This window comes from Callithrix jacchus, chromosome 3 (assembly GCF_049354715.1).
Source record: "Callithrix jacchus isolate 240 chromosome 3, calJac240_pri, whole genome shotgun sequence".
In the NCBI taxonomy this organism is placed as follows: domain Eukaryota; kingdom Metazoa; phylum Chordata; class Mammalia; order Primates; family Cebidae; genus Callithrix; species Callithrix jacchus.
In genome coordinates, this window is record NC_133504.1 from 122819055 (window position 1) to 122836828 (window position 17774).

At 38.0% G+C, this 17774-nt stretch overlaps 1 long non-coding RNA gene across 1 annotated transcript in view; it reads left to right on the forward strand.

The window, feature by feature from the left end:
- The first annotated feature begins 6285 nt into the window (after positions 1-6285).
- Positions 6286-17774, forward strand: part of LOC144581809 (uncharacterized) — a 49589-nt gene continuing 38100 nt past the window's right edge. The window contains exon 1 of the long non-coding RNA XR_013533076.1: positions 6286-6348. This is a non-coding gene — a long non-coding RNA (uncharacterized LOC144581809). The remainder of the gene's footprint in view (positions 6349-17774) is intronic.

The window sequence follows — 17774 nt, forward strand, 5'->3', positions numbered from 1 at the left end:
TTTCTTTTTGGACCCTTGTTATAAATTTTTCCATATTGAAGTTCCTCTTTCACGACATTTCTGCCCCTTAAGTCAATATTATTGATTAGGCTACAATCATTATTGCTCTTGCTATTTTTATCCTGGCACTCTGCATCTTTATAATGGCTTCTGACAATGTCTGTTCCCCTCTCTTAAATTGGTTGATTGCATTAGTCTTATTCTCAGAATCTTAAGTAGCTTCTGTCTTTCCATGTACATGGCCACCATACAAGGAGTTCAAGGAGTTCACTGTTTTGTGGTGAAACGAAGCAAATATGCAATTGAAAGTGAAAAAAAAATCTAAAAAAAACCAGGTTTGTGTAGCAACTCTCTTGCCTCCTATATGTGTGATTTTATCCATGCCAATTACTCTAGTCAGTTCTTTTTCCTTACACATACAATGGAAAGTAGAGCTATACCTATCCTATCTACCTCACAAAACTGTTGAAATAAGAGCCCTGCTCGATTTTGTTATTCATCTATTCTGGAGTGTAATGAATACTACTTGAACAACATAGATTGAACAGGACTATTACAGAATGAAAGAAGATGAATTCCTAAAGAAAAAAATGTTCAACAAACAAAAATTCATGTCATAAAGAATCAACAGAATTCTTCTCAGCACGATTCTTCTCAGCACCACATCGCACTTATTCGAAAACTGACAACATGATTGGAAGTAAAATACTCTTCAGCAAAAACAAAAGAACAGAAATCATAACAGTCTCTCAGAACACAGTGCAATCAAATTAGAACTCAGGATTAAGAAACTCAAAACTGCACAACTACATGGAAACTGAACAACCTGCTCCTGAATGACTACTGGGTAAATAACGAAATTAAGGCAGGAATAAAGATGTTCTTTGAAACCAATGAGAACAAAGACACAACATACCAGAATCTATGGGACACATTTAAAGCAGTGTGTAGAGGAAAATTTATAACTATAAATGCCTACAAGAGAAAGCAGGAAAGATCTAAAATTGACACTCTAACTCACAATTAAAAGAACTAGAGAAGCAAGAGCAAACAAATTCAAAAGCTAACAGAAGACAGGGAAGAACTAGGATTACAGCAGAACTGAAGGAGATAGAGACTAGAGACACAAAAATCCTTCAAAAAAAAAAAAGTTAGTGATTCCAGGAGCTAGATTTTTGAAAGGATCAACAAAATAGATAGACTACTAGCCAGACTAATAAAGAAGAAAAGAGAGAAGAATCAAATAGATGCAATAAAAAGTGTTAAAGGGATATTACCACTGATCTCACAGAAATACAAACTACCATCAGAGAATACTATAAACACCTCTACACAAATAAACCAGAAAATCTAGAAGAAATGGATAAATTCCTGGAAACATACACCCTCCCAAGACTAAATCAGGAAGAAGTCGAATCCCTGATTCGTTCTGCACATGTACCCCAGAGCTTAAAGTATACTAACAAGACCATTAACAAGTTCTGAAATTGAGGCAGTAATCAATGGCCTACCAACCAAAAAAATTCCAGGACCAGATGGTTTCACAGCTGAATTCTACCAGAGGTACAAAGAGGAGCTGGTACTATTTCTTCTGAAATTATTCCAAACAATAAAAAAAGGGACTCCGGCTGGGCACGGTGGCTCAAGCCTGTAATCCCAGCACTTTGGGAGGCCAAGGTGGGTGGATCATGAGGTCAATAGATCGAGACCATCTTGGTCAACATGGTGAAATCCCATCTCTACTAAAAATACAAAAAATTAGCAGGGCATGGTGGCGCATGCTTGTAATCCCAGCTACTCAGGAGGCTGAGGCAGGAGAATTGCCTGAACCCAGGAGGCGGAGGTTGCGGTAAGCTGAGATTGTGCCATTGCCTGGGTAACAAGAGTGAAACTCTGTCTCAAAAAAAAAAAAAAAAAAAAAGAGAAAAGAAAAAAAAAAAAAAAGAGGGACTCCTCTCTAACTCATTTTATGAGGTCAGCATCGTCCTGATACCAAAACCTGGCAGAGACACAACCAAAAGGAAAATTTCAGGCCAATATCCCTGATGAACATCAATATGAAAATCCTCAATGAAATACTGGCAAACTGAGTCCAGCAGCTTATTAAAAAGCTTATCAACCACAATCAAGTCAGCTTTATCCCTGGGATGCAAGGCTGGTTCAACATATGCAAATCAATAAATGTAATCCATCACATAAATAGAACCAATGACAAAAACCACACGATTATTTCAATAGATGCAGAAAAGGCCTTCAACAAAATTCAACAGCCCTTCATGCTAAAACCTCTCAATACATGGAGTGTACCTCAAACTGATAAGAGCAATTTATGACACAGCCAATATCATACTGAATGGGCAAAGACTGGAAGCATTCCCTTTGAAAACTGGCACAAGACAAGGGTTTCCTCTCTCACAACTCCTATTCAACACAGTATTGGAAGTGGCCAGGACAATACAGCAAGAAAAACAAATAAAGGTATTAAATTAGAAAAATAGGAAGTCACATTGTCTCTTTTTGCAGATGACATGATTGTATATTTAGAAAACCCCATCGTTTCAGCTCAAAATCTCCTCTAGCTGATTAGCAACTTAAGCAAAGTCTCAGGATACAAAATCAATGTGCAAAAATCACAATCATTTCTACACACCAAAACCAGACAAACAGAGAGCCAAATCATGAGTGAACTTCCATTGACAATTGCTACAAAGTTAATAAAATACCTAGAAATACAAATTACAAGGGAGGTGAAGGACCGCTTCAAGGAGAACTACAAACCACTGCTTAAGGAAATAAGAGAGGACACAAAAAGATGGAAAAACATTCCATGCACATGGAAAGGAAGAATCAATATCATGAAAATGGCCATACTGCCCAAAATAATTTGGAGATTCAGTGCTTTTCCCATCAAGCTACCATTGACTTTCTTCACAGAACTGGATAAAAACTACTTTAAATTTCATATGGAACCAAAAAAAGAGCCCGCATAGCCAAGATAATTCTAAGCAAAAAGAACAAAGCTGGAGGCATCATGCTACTGACTTTAAACTGTACTACAAGGCTACAGTAACAAAACAGGATGATTCTGGTACCAAAACAGATATATAGACTAAAACAGAACGGAAATAACACCACATATACAATCATCTGATCTTTGACAAACCTGACAGAAACAAGCAGTGGGGAAAAGATTCCCTAGTTAATAAATGGTGTTTGGAAAACTGGCTAGCCATTTGCAGAAAGCTGAAAACTGGACCCCTTCCTTACACCTTATACAAAAATTAACTCCAGATGGATTAAAGACTTAAACGTAAGACCTAAAACCATAAAAACCCTAGAAGGAAACCTAGGCAATACCTTTCAAGACATAGGCATGGACAAAGCCTTCGTGACTAAAACACCAAAAGCAATGGCAACAGAAGCCAACATTGACAAATGGGATCTAATTAAACTAAAGAGCTTTGCACAGCAAAAGAAACTTATCATTAGAGTGAACAGGCAACCTACAGAATGGGAGAAAACTTTTGCTATCTATCCATCTCACAAAGGGCTAATATCCAGGATCTACAAAGAACCTAAACAAATTTTCAAGAAAAAGCCAAAAAACTCCATCAAAAAGTGGGCAAAGTATATGAACAGACACTTCTCAAAAGGAGACATTTATGCAGCCACCAGAATATGAAAAAAAAGCTCATCATCACTGGTCAATAGAGAAATGCATATCAAAACCTCAATGAGATACCATCTCACACCAGTTAGAATAGTGATCATTAAAAAATCAGTAGACAGATGCTGGAGAGGATGTGGAGAAATAGGAACACTATTCCACTGTTGGTGGGAGTGTAGATTAGTTCAACCATTGTGGAAGACAGTGTGGCGATTTCTCAAGGATCTAGAACCAGAAATACCATTTGACACAGCAATCCCATTGCTGGGTATATACTTAAAGGATTATAAATCATTCTGTTATAAAGACACATGCACACATATGCTTATTGTGGCACTGTTCACAATAGCAAAGACTTGGAATCAACACAAATTCCCATAAATTATAGGTTGGATAAAGAAAATGTGGCACATATACACCATGGAATACTATACAGCCACAAAAAGGATAAGTTCATGTTCTTTGCAGGGACATGGTTGAATCTGGAAACCATCATTCTTAGCAAACTAATGCAAGAACAGAAAACCAAATACCACATGTTCTTACTCATAAGTGGGAGTTGAACAATGAGAACACATGAACATGGGGAGGAGAAATCACACACTGGGGCATGTTGGTGGGTGGTGATGTAAGGGAGGGTTAGCATTAGGAGAAATACCTAATGTAGATCATAGGGTGATGGGTGTAGAAAACCACCATGGTATGTTTATACCTATGTAGCAAACCTGCACTTTCTGCACATGCACCTCAGAACTTAAAGTATAATAAAACATAAATGAAATAAAATGAAAATGTTTAGTATTTGAAAGTGATGCTTATAAGTCACTTATTTTAGTATAAGCTTGATTTTTTTTCCAACTGATTTTGAAAATTTAAATGGAATATATATTCTCAATAAAATTTTTAGAGCAAAAAACACAGACCCAGAATGCCATATATTATATATACACCTATATTTCTTCTTTAATCAGCTTAGAATCCTTTCCATTTCTTTATAGGAAAGATGAGTATTTAGATCAGACCTCGACCTGCTTTCCTTATATCTTGCTTTACTAATTACATCATTTAAATTCTATTAGTTACCAAGACATACTTCAATAACATACCAAACCCTTTATTTCTTATTTCACCAACTTTAATTGGTGAAATTCTCTCTTAATTCCACACTAGGTTGGAGGAAGAAATCCATTCTCCATACTTCCTTCAACCCTTCTTCACTGACTTCACCTCTGGCCTTCTGTCAGCTATAGCATCAACTCTACATTGTTGATATTCACATTTACTCTCCATACTGCATATAGTTTTCTCCTGTGTTTGTCTATAGACTAACTCCAAAACTGAGAACCTTTGCCATGTTATGATTACATAAATATTATTCACTATTGAAGAAATTAGGGTGGCTAACTCTGAAAAGAACATGTAATCAAATCTTCTCAATCTCTTTCACCCAAAGAAAGAAATTGCAACCTTAGGGTTGAATAGGCTCTCTATTCCTATACTCCTTCAATTTCTCACACTCATGCCACAAATTAAGTTGTTTTATATTTTTGTACACTTTTTGGTTTAAACTTTGTTTTCACTGGACTTACCAAATATTCATTAAAAAAATCAAAATGAAAAAAGGTATAGATTACCAAATAAAGGGATATTTTACTAATGTTTTATACTGCTATATTTTAGGTTCCAAAAGCAAGTAAAAATAATTTTTATTAAAAAATATTAGAACAGTAGACTCTGGTGTGCTATTTTCATGATTAGCCTTTTTTGGGCAAGCTATCCTTTAGGACACATTAAAGCACTTAGTGTAATAGAATACATTTAAGTGGGTAATCAACAAATATGGATGATGATGATGATGATGATAGCAAAGTATGAAGTAACCATGGCAACTTGCAATTTGTGGTAAACAATGGCAATTAGATAGCAACTTCTGTTGTTGTTGTCTTCCACACAAGTGCCTGAAAACATTAATTAACTGGAGAGATGGCTGCAAAGTTTCTTGGTAACAGGCAGCCTTTAATCAGCCAAGCAGATGAAATCAGTATTAGCTGGATGTTTACAATAAAGCATTAATTGTATGAATTACAGTGTTTTGCGGTAATTATAAGTCATCAAAGAGGAATCTCTTGGGAGATGAATATCCATGGAGGCTATCAGGGAGAGGTCAATGTGGTAATGAGAAGTGGCTAGGGGTCAGTGTGGACTCTAGTGTTTGCTTCAGTCACCATTAAACAGTATCTGTGCTGAATCATGATGGCATTGGATCTCAGTGGTCCCACGGCTTTTTGTTGTGGTTGTCGTCAGTCAGGAACTCTGAGAATTGATAACGGGACTTTTGAGTCAAGTACAAAGGAAGAATAGCTGTTCTAATAATGTTGCCCAGGAACTTGAGTCTGTTGCAAAACCTGGTGCTTGTTGTGTTCCCATCTCACATAATTATTTGTTGAAGGGATAGATGAATTCTTGCTTTCCAGATTACTAGGCTAATAGGATCCTTGGCCAGCCGAATAGACTCAGATTTTATACATAAATCTATAAAATCTTATATAGTGTGTTCTGACATGTAATTTTTACTAAGTTCATTTTCTTTATTTCTAAACTATTTTGCACAGGGGGATATTTAACTCATATGTCAAGCAGAACAAGATCACTTGATATGAATCTGTCCTCTCAAGTCTTGGGTAAGAACCCACCAACATTTGGGTTTCTGGAGTATTTATTTCAGATTAGGACTTGAATAAAAATTTGAAACATTATCAATATTGTTGTTGTTACTTGCCACATCTCCCTTCTGAGGGAGGTGCAGCCAAGGCAGGAAATGATGAACTTTGTTGGGGGTAGGGTGGGATCTGGGCTGAAGTCTGTGTTGGCATAGAGTCAACTCACTGGATTGAGAAGATGATGTAAATGGGTTCAGGATTCTATCAACGGGGGAGGGAAGAATGACCAGACACAAATTATATCACGGTAATTTTTTTCCCCTAGAAAAAGCATTATTTTATAGTTATGTCATGCTTTACAATAGCTCAGGTGCCCAGACCTAACTCAAATGGCTCCAAAACCTGCCTGGAGAAGGCACCTAATCTTCACAACTTTTCAAAGGGGCAACTTTTTACTCCTTTTCAGAGATGATACTAGACAAGACACTTTATATGAATGATGATCTTATTGAATCCTAAAAACAAACCTGTTAGGTAGATTGTATTACTATCTCCATTTTACATATGAGAAAACTGAGGCTTTGAGATGCCTGTAAATTTCCTACTGATTCACAGGCAGTCTTCCCTGAGAACACATGTTATCATGCTGAGCCTTTATTGACCAGAAGGGGTAATGAGGTTCAGCAAATTACTCAGTGTCATACAGTAAGTAGCAGAGTCAGGATCAAACTTAGGTCCACTCTTTCTAAGTCCAATGTCATGGTGTTACACCCTTTCTCATCCCTATAAACTAGAAGAATACAATTTTTATTAACGGAGTGTCATGGTGTATTTATCATTTGAAACAGCACCCTGGGTCTGATAGACATCATTTTCCATTTATATTCTCTAGAAAGTGGAAACTTAGGCAAAGCTTATGTGCTAATGCTTTCTTGGGAGGTGCAATTCCAGGATAACAAGAGTAAGGAAAGAAGGGGCATGGGGCATGGAGGGAGGCTAAGTACATATAAGGTAGTCTATTACCGATTTGACCACACCTTCATGAGAAAACAACCAGGTGCTCAGTCATGTGGTGTGCCTCTAGCCAAGCCATAAAAACTTACAGTACCTCAGAGAAAGGAAGAAAAAAGAATTTTTCTGACAGCTCTTTCCTGTTTTCTGTCTGAAGAAAAAAGAATTTTTCTGACAGCTCTTTCCCGTTTTCTGTCTCTTAACATTTACCCCATAGGGCACTGGCTCCCTTGCAGTTCTGGTTTTGTTATCTGGCCTCTGTGGCCCACTTCTGGAGAAGCTAGAGCTTCTGTGGACCTGTGGGTTGAGATGGATACCTGATCTGCTGTTGCTCCTGCCAGAATCTGGCCTTCACCCAGGGCAAATCTATCAAGGGTGAAAAGTGAAGTGGCTGCAGGCCTAGGAGGCTGACAAAGCTAAAATGATCTGCAGGATGCATAAGCTGTGTCTGATACACTGCACAAACTGTCCTCTGACATCTATGCTGTGGTAGTGGGCCTTCAGTTTTGTTAAACCAAGACGCCCCTAATTTTTTTCTCTGACATGGGAGGTACAAATCATTTGTTATAGAATCCACATAAGTTGCAATCTCCTAAAGGCACTTAAAGAGGGTTAATGAACTAAGCCACAGTTCCTACTGCTTGTAGCTGATCCGAAGAATATAATTGGTATTCTCATTTTAGATTTCTATCTCCCCAGGAAAGCACATTTGCTAGTCTTGATTGCTAGCCTGGTAGGAATTCTAGTTTCTTCATCCCTAAGTGGTTCAAGTCCTTAGTGGCTTTGTCTGTGGTCTATAATCGTTATTGTAACTTTTTATTAAGTTATTACAAAACAATATAAGTATTGAGGGATACCCTGAGAATCCTCTGCGTTTGAGAAATAACCCTTTCTATTCTATTGTGGAGTAGATATTGCAACTTCTCATGATAATCAGTTCTGGATTACCTCAGCAAGAAGTAACTTTTTCTTTGCCTGCTAGTTCATGGGCATGAGTCCAAAGTGGCCAGGTGGTAATGGTTACTGTTTTCAGTTCAGTGGAATCCTTATTGTGTCATCTGGTTAAAGTGCTCTTCACCTTTCCCCATCCCCCACTCTAAATAAGAACTAGGGACTCTGTCTTGGCAGAGCTTAACTTTTCAGGACAAGAAATATAAATTCTGCTAGGAAGAATAAGGGCGGGAGGAGCTACATCCACTTTCAGCCATTGGTTCCTAGACATGTAGTTTAGCTATTGGAGACACAGTACCATATATGGGCCTTTGATTCAGAGCATATGCAGTTGACCCTCGAACAACGTGGCTTTGAATGGCTTGGGTTCCCTTATATGTGGATTTTCTTCCACCTCTGCCACCTCTGAGATAGCAAGATGAATCCCTCCTCTTCCTCCTCTTCAGCCTACTCAATGTTAAGATGATGAAGATGAAGATCTTTATAATGATCCATTCTCACTTAATGAATAGTAAATGCATTTCCTCTTCTTTATGATTTTCCTAGTAACATTTTCCTTTCCCTAGCTTATTTTATTGTACCAATACGGTATATAATACATATAACATACAAAACGTGTGTTAATTGACTGCTTATGTTATTGGTAAGATTTCTCATCAAGAGTATGTTATCAATAATTACGTTTTTGGAAAGTCAAAAATTATATACAAATTTTCATCTGTGTGGGGGTTGGTGCCATGAACCCCTACATCATTCAAGGATCAACTATATTATATCTTGGAGAGCAGTTTCCCAACCCTATAAGATGTTATTCCCAAGCAGAATCTTCAACTGAGTTTTCAGTAGGCTCCTCCATTTTTCTGTCAGGCTGGCTGTTCCTGGTAATGGAGTAGATAGTAGGACCAGTGAATTCAATGGTCGTGGGCCCATTGTTGTACCTTCTTAAGATGAAAGGTTTGAAGAAATATAATGCACAGCACCATGTTGAGATTAAGCATCCTATAAATCCCCAGGTGCAGGAGCTGGCAGAAGCAATGAAGACAGGGAATGTGATATGAAGCAGGTATGGATTCTGATAAAGATGAGCTTCTATTCCCCTTAAGATGGAGATGTCCAATGATGAATGGTACCATATTGAGGGCTCTGTGTTGGTCTCTGCATTGAGGAGTTGAGCACTCAGCAGTAGCAGTTGCTGGCTTAGACTTGGTGGAAGGTAACCTATGTTGTTGGGCCTGTGTAGAGCTGCCATCCCTGCTACCATAGCCACTTGGTTCAAGAGCCTCTTGAAGTATCCTTCAGAGGATGGCTGACTTCCATAAAATGCACAATTCCATTCATCTGATGTTTGGGTTTCTCCTCTGCAGTCTGGTAAGCATTCACGTGAGACACAAACATTCATATTTTGTGCCCACTCCCATAAATCCATCCCTAGACCTCAACACAGTTCATAGCAACTGATTTTTCAAACTTGATGCCTTCAGCACTCTGAAAATTCAGCCAAGCCATTTGTTGATTTCTAAGTGCCTGTTTAATCCATAAGTCAGACTAACTAACCAGGATTCTCAAAACACTGGGAGAATCTCTCCTCATCAGTGTTTTCTGGGGCATCTCTGAGTGGGGCTGTATTGTGGTGGTGGTACATTTCTAGCTAGCACCAACATAACTGTGAACTGGGTCTAGGTCTTTTCTTCTTCTGATGTTTGTCTATAGAAAACTCTTCATGAAGCCGTAGGTATGGATGAAGGAAAATGCACCCCAGTCCAACAGCAGTATGAGCCTGGGTATCCTATGCATTTGAATATCTCACATCTTCTGGAACTGCCTAAACCTAGTCCCCAAGTACCACGATATTGTGACTTAGTGATTCACCCAGCTCATCATGTGTACCTCAGGTTGTTTTGTCACTTGGTGTTCCATGTGAGTGCCCAGTCTCCAGCTAGTAGCATGTCAAGAGCTGTTTTTCAAACTGAGAATAGTTCCCTGACAGAGGCCATGGTCTTGGTCCAGAACTGTAGGGCTCTGTACTGCAGTGCCTAGGTATGCAACCCTGCCACCCCTCATCCCGTTTTGGATTATCCTAATTGTGTTTATAACTGGCTTGCTCCTCTGAACACAATGTCATCATTGCGTATGACATCACTATAAATTATTGTAAAGGTCCAGGGCCCTTTATTTGTGACAATCTAGAGAGACCTGGCATTTTATTTTAGAGCCATTTTGTCAAGCCCATCAAATAAATTAACATATACATTTCATTTGGAGGGAACAACATGTTTGCATTCCAATACAAACAGAAAAGGGGAATGAGAACTGAGAAAGAGAGGAAGAGAAAGAGCCATTTTTCAGTTTATCAAGATGTAATACCACCCCTTATAATGCTCTTAATCTGAGAAGGCTGGGGTGAGAAAATGTATTAGAGGAAAAGTATTAGTTTAGCAGACACAGATGATGTGCAGGCAGATCTTCACTATAGGCTGAAGTCAGTGGTCACGCATGTTAAGATCCTGTTAGGGCAGGGAACTGTGAGTGGTTCATTTACTTTGTTCGGCTTATTCTGCCTCATTGTGAGTGTGTATGGCATTTCTTTATTAGATGCTGTGTGATCCCCATGCTGCCACCCTCTTCTCATCCAGTTCTAGAGCATCTCCCTCCCAGATATACTCTCTTCACCTTGATTTACCTTGCCTCCCGCAGAGCCGCCTCCTTTCCATGACCCCAACTCTAATCCCCAATGCCCACTCTTTCTGTTTGGCCCTTGGTATCAGTCATTGAACTGCATTTGTTTTTCCCTAGGATAAATCTGGAATAAGAACAGGTATTAACTGAAATACTGCTCATTGGCCAGCCTCAGGATCAAGTATCTGCATTAAATTAGATCTTTCATAATCTCAACATGGTTCCTGAGTGTTTTTATGGAGAGGCAGCATAGTAAAATGGTTAAATTAATGAGGGCTGAAACCAGATTGCCTGGGGCCAAATCCCAGTTCTACTGCTTAGCTGTGTGACTGGGGCAAGCCTTTAACCTCTTTGTATCTCAGTTCTTATCTATAAATGAGGAAAATATTTTATATATGTTCATATATATTATTCTATAACATCTATATCATATTGTGGGATTTTGTGAAGATTAATAACTTAATGTGTATGAACTACTTAGAAGAGTGCCTAACATACCCTAAGTGCTTTATAGATGTTTACTATTATTTCTTCTTCTTATTATCATGCTAAAAGTCAGTATGTTTTCTCTTTTCCCAGTTGCATTTCAAAAATGAAACTGTTTTGCTATCTCACATGGTTTGAAGCCAGGCTTCAGAAAGTAAGGGGATGTAAACCTTGCCCAAAATTGGAGGTGGAGGGGAGAAAACAAATCTAATTAATAGAAAAAGCACTGGCAAGCTCATAAGTAATAGGAGAAACTAGAACACTTTGTTAGGCCTGGAATGTGAAGACATCTTAATTTTCCTAAGAGCGCTAATGAAGTTGGATAGCCAAGGGTGGACATATAAATGATTTATTCTGATCAGCTTGATCATGACTGCATTAATCATTTGAATACTTAATGATTTACACATTTGGAGAAAGGAAGGCTTGGAGGTCTTAGAATACTGTTAGATTCTTCTCCAATTTTTTATCATTATTTATTATTTCCATTTTTAAGTGAAAGAAAAAGTTATTTTTGAAGATAATGTGGCTGGTATATTGCAATATTTTTACATTATAAAGATGTTCATAACAAGCTAAAAAAGCCAGAAGATAATATTTTCTTTCACTTTATGCACTTAAAACAAAATGAGAGTTTCATTTTGCAATTTTATTTAAAGAGATATTGAAATTCAAGAAGCTCAGCATGTTGCTACAGATGGAGAGTGGACTGAGGATCAATCAGCTGAATTTCTTGAGCCCATGGTGCTGAACAGTGTTCATTATTACATGCATTCAGATGTCCTCCCATGGACACAAATGTACTAAGAGCAAAATAACTTATTTATTTTTAAAAGGACTCTGTTCAAATAAAGTTTTGAATTTTAAAGGAAGGAAAAAGCAAAGCTGTTTCATGGAGTATTGACATTTAGTAAGTACTTAAATGTTTGTTTGATATTTCAACTAGGTTAAGCTATATTAACTTGACATAGATCATGCACATAAATAATTGCAATTATTCTTTCTTGTATACATGTCCCTTTGCAAAGGGGCTCTGTAGCTCCTTTCATCAGGAAGTGGAATCTATCTCCCCACTCTTCAAATATAGCTGGTCTTGCAATTTGTTTGACTAACGAAGTACAGTGGAAGTAATACCACTCCAATTTCAAACCGAGACCATATGAAGCCTTCCTTATTTCAGTCCCTTTTGAAACTCCCTAGCCACCATGAAAAGCCAGTTGGCTTCTGTTTAAATAAAGTTTTGAATTTCAAAAGGAAGGAAAAAGCAAAACCATTTTATGGAGTATTGACATATAGTAAGTACTTAAAATGTTTGTTTGATATTTCAATTAGGATAAGATATAGTAACTTGATGTAGATGCAGATATATTAACTTGATGAAGCACAATGTAAAACATGGCTTCATAATATAAAAACATGGCTTTTCATGGTGGCTAGGGGGTTCCAAAAGGGACTGAAGTAGGAAGGGAATCAGAGGCTCATTAAATACCACATGGCCCAGCTGCCTTAATGACAGGTAGCTAGCTATCTGCCAGACATGTGATTGGGATCATTCTGGCTGGGGCTATCCAGAGAAGCAGAGCTGCCTAAATCTGACTTGCAGCTGCAAAAGCAAGTCTAGCCAGTGTCAGAAGAACCATCCAGTTGAGCCCAGGCCAAACTGCCAGCCTGCAGAATAAGTAAGTAGAAGTTGGTATCAGATTTGGAAGAAGAGCTAACATTTTCTGAGTGCTTACTATGTGGCTCTATTCTAAGTGTTTTGCAGTTATTCACTCATTTAATCCTGATAATGACCCAGCAATAGGGGTGCAATTGAAGAAGGTAGCCCCTGCCCACTGATGAGGTAAAAATCAAGGTAGACACAGCCAAATTTCTTTGCCGACTTTCTCAGCTGAGATTTCTCTAGAATCAGGCTGGAACTTGTCCTGTAATCAACCAGATAGCAAGTATTTTAGGTTTTGGAGGCTGTATAACCTCTATCACAACTATTCAACTTTGCCTTTGCAGTGTGAAAGTAATCATACATAGTATGTAAGCAAATGAGCGCAGAGTTCCAACAAAAAGGTGGTGGGCTGGATTTAGCCTGTAGGTTTGCTCTTCTCACCCCACTGTAGAAATGAAGCACTAATGACATAAGACACCCATTGAATGTAATAAATTAACCTATCTCCTATGCATCAGCATAGTATCTAAGTCTGTGTTATACTTGAGGGAATTGATGAAACAGTCACACAAGTCATTTTTGGTGGGCTTTAATTCTCTTGTAGAACTTCAGTTGAGAAAGGAATGGATGCCGGTTTCATCTTAAATATGGTACCTTTTGTGACTGTGGGGTGACTGCTTGAGCAATGGATGATCAGTTTTCATGTCCATTTCCAATGAGAGGAAGAGATCCAGTCCTAGGAGAATAAGGAAGACACTGTTCTAGAGACTCAACAAATTTCCCTGGTGCCTCAGCTGGAATGTGTCACATGATCATTTCTGAGTCAAGTCTTAGCAAGAGGACTGGAGTGCTCTGACTGACTGGGACTAATCAGTTTCCCCTTATGGAATTACAGTTGGATCAATAGTTACTTAACTGCTAACATAATTTTTAATTTTTCCTCCCATTTGAATGATAATTCAAAATAATTTTTCTGTTAAAGCTCTGAGTGTATTGCTCCGCTATCTTCTTGCCCCCAGTGGACTTCTTGTGAAGTCTAATGTTAATCTATTTTTTTTGTTATTTTGAAGTGTAAGTTTTAAAGACTTTGTATGTTTGAAACATTTTGTGTTTATTCCTATTGTCAAAGTTTATTATGATTTGACTAGGAGTGGGTCTTTTTACATTTATCTTTCTCCGTATTCAGTGGATTCTCTCTACATGTGAACTTCTGTCATTCATTTACTCAGGAAAAATTTCTACCATTATTTATTTAAAAAAATTTCCATTCTTCAATTCTGTCTTTCTTACCTTTGAATTTCTATATCATGAGTATTAGGCCTCCTCTTATCTTTTCTCCTTGTCTTGAACCTATGTTATGGGTTGAATTGGATCTCTCCAAAGTTCATATGTTGAAGTCCTAACCTCCAGTGTACTCAAGGTCAGAACGTGACCTTATTTGGAAACAGGATTGTTGCAAATGTAATTAGGATAAGGTCATGCTGGACCTTAATCCAGCATGACTAGTGTTCTTGTACAAAGAAGAAATTTGGACACAGACACACACACAAGGAAAACACCATGTGAACATGGAAGAAGAGGTCAGAGAGGTGCATTTACAAATCAAGGAATGCCAGAGGATTCCAGCGAACCACCAGAAGCTAGGAGAAAGGTATGGAGCAGATTCTCCCTTACAGCCGTCAGATGGAAGCAACCCTGCCAACACTTTGATCTTGGACTTTTAGCATCCAGAACTGATACAATAAATTTCTATTGTTTAAGCCACCCAGTTACCGCAGTGCTAGGAAGCTAATAAAATGGCATTTATATTCTTCATTTAATTTTCTGTTTCACTGTGACCCAGAAGAAATTACTCTCTTAGCTTATTAATTTGTTCTACAACCATTCTCAGCCATACTGAAAAATGAAATATAAGTATATTTTCATTTTCAATGCTTATAATTGGTTCATTTTTGTATCAGCCTGTTTTTATTTAATGGATACAACAAATAATTTTTTCTCTGTATGAGCCTTTTTTCCTTTGAGATGTATTAGACAGGATCATATTTAGCTGCAAGTAACAGAAATTACCATAAACTGCAACTTAAACATGTAATAGGTTCATTTTTGTCACCAGTTAAAGTTTAGCAAAGAGCATCCAGGCCTGTCATTCAGGGACCAGGCTCCTTCCATCCTTTCATGCCACCATTCTGAGCATATACACCTCATCCTCATGTATGCAACATAGTTGCTATACCTCCTAGCATGGGGTATGCATTTCAGGCCAGAGGGAAGGATGCAAAATAAAAAGAAATACTGATATCTATATTAGTATAACTGATGCATGTGACAACAATCCAAAATTATAGTGACATAAAGCTTATCTAGCTCTTATATTAATGAAATCTGAAGAGCTGACATTCTACTACATGACACCAGGAACGTATGCGTCTTTTATCTTTTTGTTCTGCCATTCAAAACATGTAGTTCTTCCAATACAATTCAACTTGGTTGCTCAAGATCCAACCATCACTTCTCTATCTGAGCAAGTAAAAATTGGAAGATGAGGAGGGGATAAACTGATTCTTTATAGTTTCATCTTGGAAGTCATCCACCACACATTGAATTACACCCCACTGCCCAGAAGTTAGTCATGTGGTTACACTTAGTCACTAGGAGGTTGCATGGAGAAATGTAGTCTACATTTTTTCTCACTTAGGTGGCCATAGGTCTGGCTAAAATCAAGGGTTCTAAAATGAATAAAGAAAAGAAAAATGAGTGTGAGGAGACAACTAGCAGGTTTTGCTATACTTAGGAAAGAAAATGCCCATAAATACTCAGCAGACTTCTTGTGTTTCACTGGCCAGATCTGTATCCTATATGCTTGAGCAGTAGAGTTCTGGTCAATCAATCAATCAATGAAGGTTCTGGTAGTAAGGAGGAAAGAGAGAATGGATATTTGGTAGGTATGTAGCAAAGTCTGCCACATTTGTATACAAGTTCCTCAGTTTGTGGACAGATGTTCCTTTTATGATATTTATTTTTCTTTTTAATTTTTTGGGTATTTTTAATTGATATACCATAGTTGTGCATATTTTTGGGGTACATGTGATATGTTGATACATGTATACAATGTGAAACGACCAAATCAGGGTGGTTGAAATATCCATCACCTCAAACACTTACCTTTTCTTTGTGTTTGGAACATTACAATTCTTCTCTAGCTATTTTGAAATATAGAATAACTATAATTTCTCTGCTGTACAATTAAATATTGGAACTTATTTTTTCTATCTAATGGTATTTTCATACCCACTAACCAACTTATTGGTGATTCTCAGTTACCCTCCTCTTTTAGTCGGCCTGCTAATTTCAGAATGTGAGGTTCCTGTTGGCATGTCTATGAATGTTGTATCTGCTTACCACAGACTATCTCCAGTGATTTCAGGGCAGAAAGACTGTCTGTAAGGCAAAGTGGCCTGGTCTTCTGGGTGTGGAGAACTCACCCTCCAATCTGGGTTCTGCTCAAGAGCCCATGCTTACTGCGCCAACCTGGGGGCTAATGACTCCACTAGTATACTACCTGCCCGTGAAGGGAAGGAGTGACCTCTTGGATGGTCATTTATTGCTGCTTAGACAAATCTTCCCAAGAGTTCATCTCTAGGGTCCCTTAGGTTCCTCTTTATTTACTACCACAGAACTTGGGGCATCTCTGCAACAGTTGCCATCTGTTGCAGAAGTTCTCTGATATGTAGATTTGGAGCATTGTTTTGATTTTAAATTCACTCTCATTTGTCTTCTATATACAGATATTTCTCTTAATTTCTAGTCCCCTTAGAGTATCTCTATTGTAGATAAAACAAAAACTAAAGATTTTCTGTCACATCTGGGGATTTGGGGCAGAGCTGCATATGTACTCATACCAGTCACCCTCTTGATCCAATCCTTCATTATAATTCTCTACTGTACATTGGACAATAGGAGGTTAAATATAATGTTGATGTCATAAGGGGTGTATTCATTTCCTTTGGCTACTGTAACAAATGTCCACAAACATGGTGGCTTGAAATAGTAGAAATTTATTTTTTCACAGTTTTGAATGCTGGAGTCTGAAATCCAAGTCGTGTTCGCTCTGAAAAGTCTAGGGGATTTCTAGAGGGATCCCTCCTTTCCTCTCCCAGCTGCTGGTGGCTCCAGGAGTTCTTTGATTGTGGCTGCATCACAGCAGTCTCTGCCTCTGTCTTCACATGGCCTTTCATTCTTTGTCTTCTCCTCTTCTACTCTCCTTTTATAAGGCCACTTGACACTGGATTTAGGGTCTACCTGGATAATGCTATCTGCAAAGACCCTTTTCAAACTAATGTCACATTCACAGGGTCTGGTATCAGGATGTGAATATATCATTTTGGGGGCTGTCATAGAACCTATACATCGAGCTACCCCCAGGCAAATAAGTTGAACATTTGGCAAGTAAGGTTAGAAATACTCTTATGTTATAAATGACAGTGTGAAGTGTCTTCTGGAATAGGTAAACATTAACATTGTGTATCACAGAATGAATAACCAGCTTCCATGCATTCTTTAAAACTCTCTCCAAATTCTCTCACTTTGTTAACTTATCTGTAGAGGTAGCTTATAAAAAAGCAAAACAAAAATATTCACTTACCAGAAATCTTTAACT